The sequence below is a fragment of the Erinaceus europaeus genome, chromosome 7 (assembly GCF_950295315.1).
Source record: "Erinaceus europaeus chromosome 7, mEriEur2.1, whole genome shotgun sequence".
Taxonomy (NCBI): domain Eukaryota; kingdom Metazoa; phylum Chordata; class Mammalia; order Eulipotyphla; family Erinaceidae; genus Erinaceus; species Erinaceus europaeus.
In genome coordinates this window covers 38,246,307-38,254,363 of record NC_080168.1, presented here as the reverse complement: position 1 = coordinate 38,254,363, position 8,057 = coordinate 38,246,307, and positions in this window count along the sequence as shown.

Below are 8,057 nucleotides of genomic sequence, written 5' to 3'. Positions count from 1 at the left end.
GGATAAAGCACTGGACTCTTAAGCATGAGGTCCTGAGTTCAATCCCTGGCAGCATATGTACCAGAATGGTGTGTGGCTCTTTATCTTTCTCATAACTAAATAAATTATATATATAACTTAAAAAAAAATGTGCTGCTTTGATCATCATCCCCACTGCATTGAAGGAACCTTTATTGCTGTCCTCTCAAGTCTTTCTGCTGCTTTCTCTATGCAAAAGGAACGACATGATGAAGATAAGAAAATCAGCATTACTCTGGCAGATGCACTACAGATCGAACTTAGAACTCCATGTTTAAATTCATTTTTATTTCTTTTTGATAAAGGCAGAAATTGAGAGGGGCAAGATACACATGTAGCACTGCTTCACCACTCATGAAGTTTCCTCCTGCAGGTGGAAACAGGGGCTTGGACCTGGGTACTTGTGCATTATAGTGTGCCTGCCCCCCCCAACCTCCCCCACATTTCCTTTAATTTTAAACAAAATCTTTAATGGCTTTTTTTTTTTTTTTAATAATTTATTTCTTTTTTCTTTTTTTCTTTTTTTTTCTTTTAAATAATTTATTTCTTTATTGGGGAATTAATGTTTTACATTCAACAGTAAATACAATAGTTTGTACATGCATAACATTCCCCAGATTCCCATTTAACAATACAACCCCCACTATGTCATTCATCATATTTCATGGACCTGTATTCTCCCCACCCACCCACCCACCCCAGAGTCTTTTACTTGGGTGCCATACGCCAGTTCCATTTCAGGTTCTACTTGTGTTTTCTTTTCTGATCTTGTTTTTCAACTTTTGCCTGAGAGTCAGATCATCCCATATTCATCCTTCTGTTTCTGACTTATTTCATTCAACATGATTTTTTTCAAGGTCCATCTAAGATCGGCTGAAAGCGGTGAAGTCACCATTTTTTACAGCTGAGTAGTATTCCACCGTGTATATATACCACAACTTGCTCAGCCACTCATCTGTTGTTGGACACCTGGATTGCTTCCAGGTTTTAGCTATTACAAATTGTGCTGCCAAGAACATATGTGTACACAGATCTTTTTGGATGGATGTGTTGGGTTCCTTAGGATATATCCCCAGGAGGGGAATTGCAGGGTCATAGGGTAGGTCCATTTCTAGCCTTCTGAGAGTTCTCCAGACTGTTCTCCACAGAGGTTGGATCAATTGACATTCCCACCAGCAGTGCAGGAGGGTTCCTTTGACCCCACATCCTCTCCAGCATTTGCTGCTGTTACCTTTTCTGATGTGTGACATTCTCACAGGAGTGAAGTGATATCTCATTGTTGTCTTGATTTGCATTTCTCTGACAATCAGAGACTTGGAGCATTTTTTCATGTGTTTCTCGGCCTTTTGGATCTCTTCTGTGGTGAATATTCTGTCCAATTCCTCCCCCCATTTTTGGATGGGGTTATTGTCTTGTTGTTGAGTCTGGTAAGCTCTTTATATATGTTGGTTATTAAACTCTTATCTGATGTATGGCATGTAAAGATCTTCTCCCATTCTGTGAGGGGTCTCTTGATTTGGGTAGTGGTTTCTTTTGCTGTGAAGAAGCTTTTTAATTTGATGTCGTCCCATAGGTTTATACTTGCCTTAGTCTTCCTTGTAATTGGATTCGTTTCATTGAAAATGTCTTTAAAATTTATGCGGAAAAAAGTTCTTCCAATATTTTCCTCTAAGTATCTGATAGTTTCTGGTCTAACATCCAAGTCCTTGATCCACTTGGAATTTACTTTTGTATTTGGTGAAATACAGTGATTCAGCTTCATTCTTCTGCATGTTTCAACCCATTGTTTCCAACACCATTTGTTGAAGAGACTCTGCTTTCCCCATGTAATAGTCTGGGCCCCTTTGTCAAAGATTAGATGTCCATAGGTGTGGGGCCTCATTTCTGGGCTCTCAATTCTATTCCACTGGTCAGTGTGTCTGTTCATGTTCCAGTACCAAGCAGTTTTGATGACAATGGCCCTATAATATAGTTTGAGATCTGGGAGTGTGATGCCTCCAGTTCTGTTCTTTTTTCTCAAGATTGTTTTGGCAATTCTAGGTCTTTTCTGGTTCCAGATAAACATTTGTAGCATTTTTTCTATTCTCCTAAAAAATGTGCTTGGGATCTTGATGGGGATAGCATTAAATTTGTAGATGGCTCTGGGTAATATATTCATTTTGATGATGTTAATTCTTCCAACCCATGAGCATGGAATATCTTTCCACTTCTTTGTGTCTTTTTCAATTTCTTTGAGTAGTGACTCATAATTTTCAGTATACAAGTCTTTCACTTCTTTGGTTAGGTTTATTCCTAGATATTTTATTGTTTTTGTTGCTATAGAAAAAGGAACTGATTTCTGGATTTCAATTTCTTCTAACTTAGTGTTTGCATAGAGGAATGCCACTGACTTTTGAATGTTAATTTTATAGCCTGACACATTACTGTATTGCCTGATGATTTCCAAAAGCTTCTTGCTGGATTCCTTAGGTTTTTCCATGTATACTATCATGTCATCTGCAAATAAGGAGAGTTTGACTTCTTCTCTTCCAATCTGTATGCCTTTAATTCCTTGCTCCTGTCTGATTGCTATGGCAAGAACTTCCAACACTATGTTGAATAGTAATGGTGATAGTGGGCAGCCCTGTCTAGTACCTGATCTGAGGGGAAATGCTTCCAGTTTTTCACCATTGAGTATGATGTTGGCTGTAGGTTTGCTATATATAGACTCCACTATCTTCAGGAATTTTCCATCTATTCCTATTTTTTGTAGTGTTTTGATCATAAAGGGATGTTGTATTTTGTCAAAGGCTTTCTCTGCATCTATTGATATGACCATGTGGTTTTTGGTCTTGCTTTTGTTGATGTGGTGGATCTCATTGATTGATTTACGTATATTAAACCAACCTTGCATGCCTGGGATAAACCCCACTTGGTCATGATGAACAATCTTTTTGATATACTGCTGTATCCGGTTGGCTAGAATTTTGTTCAATATTTTCGCATCTATGTTCATCAGAGATATCGGTCTGTAGTTTTCTTTTTTGGTTGTGTCCCTGTCTGCTTTTGGTATCAGGGTGATGTTGGCTTCATAGAAGCTGGCAGGGAGTATTCCAGTGTCTTCAATCTTCTGGAAGACTATTAAAAGTAGAGGTATTAGTTCTTCTTTGAAAGTTTTGTAGAATTCATTTGTAAAACCATCTGGTCCAGGACTTTTATTTTTGGGAAGATTTTTGATAACTGTTTCAATTTCATTAGCTGTGATGGGCCTGTCCATATTATCCACTTCCTCTTGACTTAGTTTTGGAAGTTGGTAGGTATCTAGGAAATCATTCATTTCTTCCAGGTTCTCTAACTTGGTGGCACATATTTGTTCATAGAAGCCTCGCATGATATGTTGAATTTCTGCAGTGTCTGTTGTGATATCTCCTCTTTCATTTACTATCCGATTTATTTGGGTCTTCTCCCTTTTTTGTTTTGTGAGTCTGGCTAAAGGCTTGTCGATTTTGTTTACTCTTTTGAAGAACCAACATTTACTTTCATTGATCTTTTGTATGGTTTTCCTATTCTCAATGGTATTTATTTCTGCCTAACTTTAGTGATTTCTGTCCTTCTGGTTGCTTTAAGATTCCTTTGTTGTACTTCTTCTAGGTCTTTAAGATGTGCAATCAGGCTGTTTATTTGTGCCTTTTTTTGTTTCCTAATGTGTACTTGTATAGCTATGAACTTCCTTCTTAGGACTGCTTTAGCTGTGTCCCAAGTATTTTGATAGCTTGTGTCTTCATTTTCATTGAACTCTCGAAACATTTTGATTTCTTCCTTGATTTCCTCTTTGACCCAGAAGTTGTTAAGAAGTGTACTGTTGAGCTTCCACATTTTGGGACCGTTACTAATCTTTTGTTGATTGTTAAGTGTTAGTTTAATTCCACTGTGGTCTGAGAAGATGCTTGGGATGATTTCAGTGCTCTTGAATTGGCTGATGCTGTCTTTGTGGCCTAACATATGGTCTATCCTTGAGAATGATCCATGTGGATTTGAGTAAAATGTGTATTCCAGTTTCTTGGGATGAATGACTCTGAAAATGTCCAATAGTTCTAGTTTATCTATCTCTTCATTTAGCTCCCTTATGTCTTTGAGTTTCTTCCTGTATGATCTGTCAAGTTGAGATAGTGGGGTGTTGAAGTCCCCTACTATGACTGTGTTGCTGTTAATATATTGCTGTAGCTCTTTCAGTAGAAGTTTGATGTATTTAGATGGCTTCTCATTGGGTGCGTAGATATTAATAATTAAGTCCTCTTGATTGATCCTCTGAGCATTAAGTAGTGTCCATTCCTATCTTTTTTAATCTTATCTATTTTAAAGTCTATCATGTCAGATATGAGAATAGCTGTTCCTGCCCTTTTTTGTGGGCCATTGGCTTGTATGATAGTTTTCCATCCTTTCACTTTAAGTCTGTGTTTGTCTTGTTGCGTTAGGTGAGTTTCCTGTAGACAACATATTGTTGGGTTGTGTTTTCTGATCCATCTTCCTACTCTGTGTCTTTTAATAGGTGAATTCAGGCCATTCACATTTATTTATATCAAAGATTGAAGATATTTTAACGCCATTCTTGTAGAGTTTTAGAGTGTTTTGATATATGTCCTATTTGTGGTGGTCTGGTTGTTTATAGGAGACCTTTCAGAACTTCTTTCAGGGCAGGCTTGGTGATGGTTGCTTCCTTCAACTGTTGCTTGTCTGAGAAGGTTTTGATGCCTCCCTGTAGTCTGAATGACAGTCTAGCAGGATATAGTATTCTTGGCTGAAAGCCTTTCTCATTGAGCACTCGATAGATATCTTGCCATTCTCTTCTGGCCTGTAGTGTTTGTATGGAGAAGTATGCTGCTAATCTTATGGGTTTTCCTTTGTAGGTGACTCTTTGTTTTTCTCTTGCAGCCTTGAGGATCCTTTCTTTATCCTTATTCCTTTCCAATCTGACATGTCTTGGTGTCTTTAGGTCTGGGTTAATTCTGTTTGGGACCCTCTGGTCTTCTTGAATCTTTATGTCTTTGGTGTTGTCTAGACTAGAGAAATTTTCAGCTATTATGGCCTGAAGAATGCTTTCTTCCTCTCCTTCTCTTTCTTCCTCTGGTAAGCCAATAATGCGTATATTGTTTCTTTTGAAGTCATCCCATAGGACTCTGTTGTTGTTTTCAGCATCTCTTAATCTCTTTTTGAGATCTCTTACTTCTTCTTTAGTTGTCTCTAATTCATCCTCAATCTTGCTAATTCTGTCTTCAGCCTCATAGATTCTATTCTCTCTGCCCTCTACTGCTTTCTGGAGTTCATCTATTTTGTTGCCCTGCTCTGATACTGTTTTAGCTTGTTCAGCTAGTTGCCTTCTTAGCTCAGCGATTTCAGCTTTCAGCTCTCTAATAACCATGAGATTATTAGAATTTTCTTCCATATTCTCATTTGTTGTTCCTGCAGTTCTGATTACAATTTTTTCAAATTCTTTACTCACTCCTGTTATTATTTCCTTAGCTAATGTTTGGATGTTGAACTCGTTTTGTGCTTCACCCTCTGGAGGACTTTTAGCTGGACTCTTGTCCTGGTTCGAGTCTCCAATATTTTTTCTTGTTGTTTTAACCATTTTATATATTATGAGTTCCCTTTATCAGTACTTTTCAAATTATTGATCACTATTGCCTGGATTGACTTGTGTCTTAAGTAATTTAATTAAAGGTTTTTACCGTGGTGGAAGTTAACAGTTTTTTCAATCCCTGAGTTGGAGTTCGGTGTAAAAGCCTTTTTTTTTTCTTCCCTGTAGGCTATGGGAGCCTGAGGGCTTTTAAACTATCAATAGGCTTCTTAGCTTAATCACTGACTCCTGACCAAGAGATAAAGCAGGGTGTGGCAGAGATAATCCAGTGGTTATGCAAAGAGACTTTCACAGCCCCTTAGCTATGCCACCGAGGTCTTCTCCTGAGTTTTTGGTTAGATCTCTGTCCCCTGGTTTCCCTCCCTGTTGCTGCTCCAGATTCCGAGGCTAGTAGCAATGGAGACTCAAGAGTTGCACTTGGTGAGTCTCTGGGGAGTCCTTTCCTCCCTTCAGCTGTCCCCTTGTTGGTGGAGCATACTGGAGGTGGTGTCTCAACTGTTGAACTGTTAGCAGCCACTTAATCTCTCCTTAGGCCCCTCTCTCCTCTCTGTCACCAGCCACTCGTGTTTGTACTCACGGGTGATTTACTGGGTTCCTGTGGTCATTCTAGTCCTGTCTTGTTTCGGTCCGGGTGGTCTCCTTTGGTATTCCTAGTTGATCCGGGAGAGGAGAGAAAGCGGATCTGCTGCTCGTAGCTCCGCCTCTGGAAGTCCTCTAATGGGTTTTTTAATAACATTTTATTAGAGGGATAGAAGAACCAGACATCACTCTGGTACATATGCTACAGGGAATGAACTCAGCACCTCATGCTTGAGATTCCAACACTTTTTCCATTGTGCCACCTCCTGGACCACTCCCTTCTCAAAAAAAAAACTTTTCTTTTAAAGGTTTTATTTATTTATGAGAAAGATAGAAGAAAGAACCAGACATCACTCCGGCACATGTGCTGCCGGGGATCAAGCTCAGGACCTCATGCTTGAGTCCAAAGCTTTACCACTGCGCCACCTCCCGGACCATGCATCTCAAATTTCTATCAACAAAATAGAAAAGAAAAAAAAAAAAGGAACAAACAGCCTCTGGGAGTAGTGGATTTGTGGTGCAAGCAGAGGCCCACTCTAGCGGCAATTAAGGAAAAAAAAAGTTCTCAGGTGGTAGCCTTTTAATAAAATTTATTTTTGAAGTTAGGTTGCACATAGTTGAGGGCACATTATGTGCAAGCAGTCCCTACCTCCCCATTACTATCCCACAAATAAAGTGAAGTAGTGCAAGCCCCTGGTTCCCACTTGCAGTAGGAATGATTCACAAATGTTACAATGGTGCTACAGCTGTCTATTCTTCCTCCCTAGTAAGGTTGTCAAAATCATGGTATAGAAAGCAATGTTGCATTTTGCAAGTAATGACCTTCTCCAACATACTACCCACCATTGGGTCATCAGAATAGTCATGATCTGTCACGTTTCCATTCCATACTTCATCTAATAAGAGAGAGCAGGGGTGGTGGGTGTGATACTATACCCTGTAATCTTACAATCCTGTAACCCACTATTAAACAGAAACAGTGGGGGCACACCTAGTTAAAAGCATGTTACCATGTGCCAAGGGACCCAGGTTGTCGTTATCTTTCTCTCCTGTCTTATCAAAAAGAAAAATGGTGGATTCATTGTGCGGGCACTAGAACCCCAGCAATATCCTTGGTGGCAATAAAAAAAGGGGGGGCGGGTGGTGTCATACCTGGTTGAGCACACATGCTGCAGTGCACAAGGAATCGAGCCTCTAATCCCCACATGCAGGAGAAAAGCTTTGCAAGTGGTGAAACAGGTCTGCAGGTCTCTCCCTCTCTAGCTTCCCTCCTCCTCCCAATTTCTGGCTGCCTCTATCCAATAAAGGTAATAAAAAAATTAAAAAACATACATCCCATATGTCCCTCTATGTTCAAAGGAAATAAAGCAGACTATGGAGACAACACAGCAGTCCCAGGTTCAATCCCCAGTGGCACTAATATGCCAGAGGTGAAGTGTTCTGGTCTGATTAAATATTTTTAAAAATAAAACTGAAGCACTGTATTGTGCCTATAAAGCTAAGGGTGGTTTTCCCTACTATCATGCACAGACATTTCTTTTTCCTTTCTGCTAAGTTATATTGTTAACCCTGGCTCTCCTCTCTTGAAGGCACTTAGCAGGAACCCATAGTTCATTTGTTTTACAGTAACAACCAGGTTACTCAGGTTAGCTGGTTGTACACACATCACAGTGCTTAAAGACCCCACCCCCATCTGCTAGGGGGAAAGCTTTATGAGAAGTGAAACAGTACTGCTGGTTGTTTCTCCTTCTGTTTCTCTCTATCCAAAAGTATCAAAAAAATTGCCATTATCAACATCATGCATTCAGTGTGTAACGACAAAAAAAATTACACACACACACTC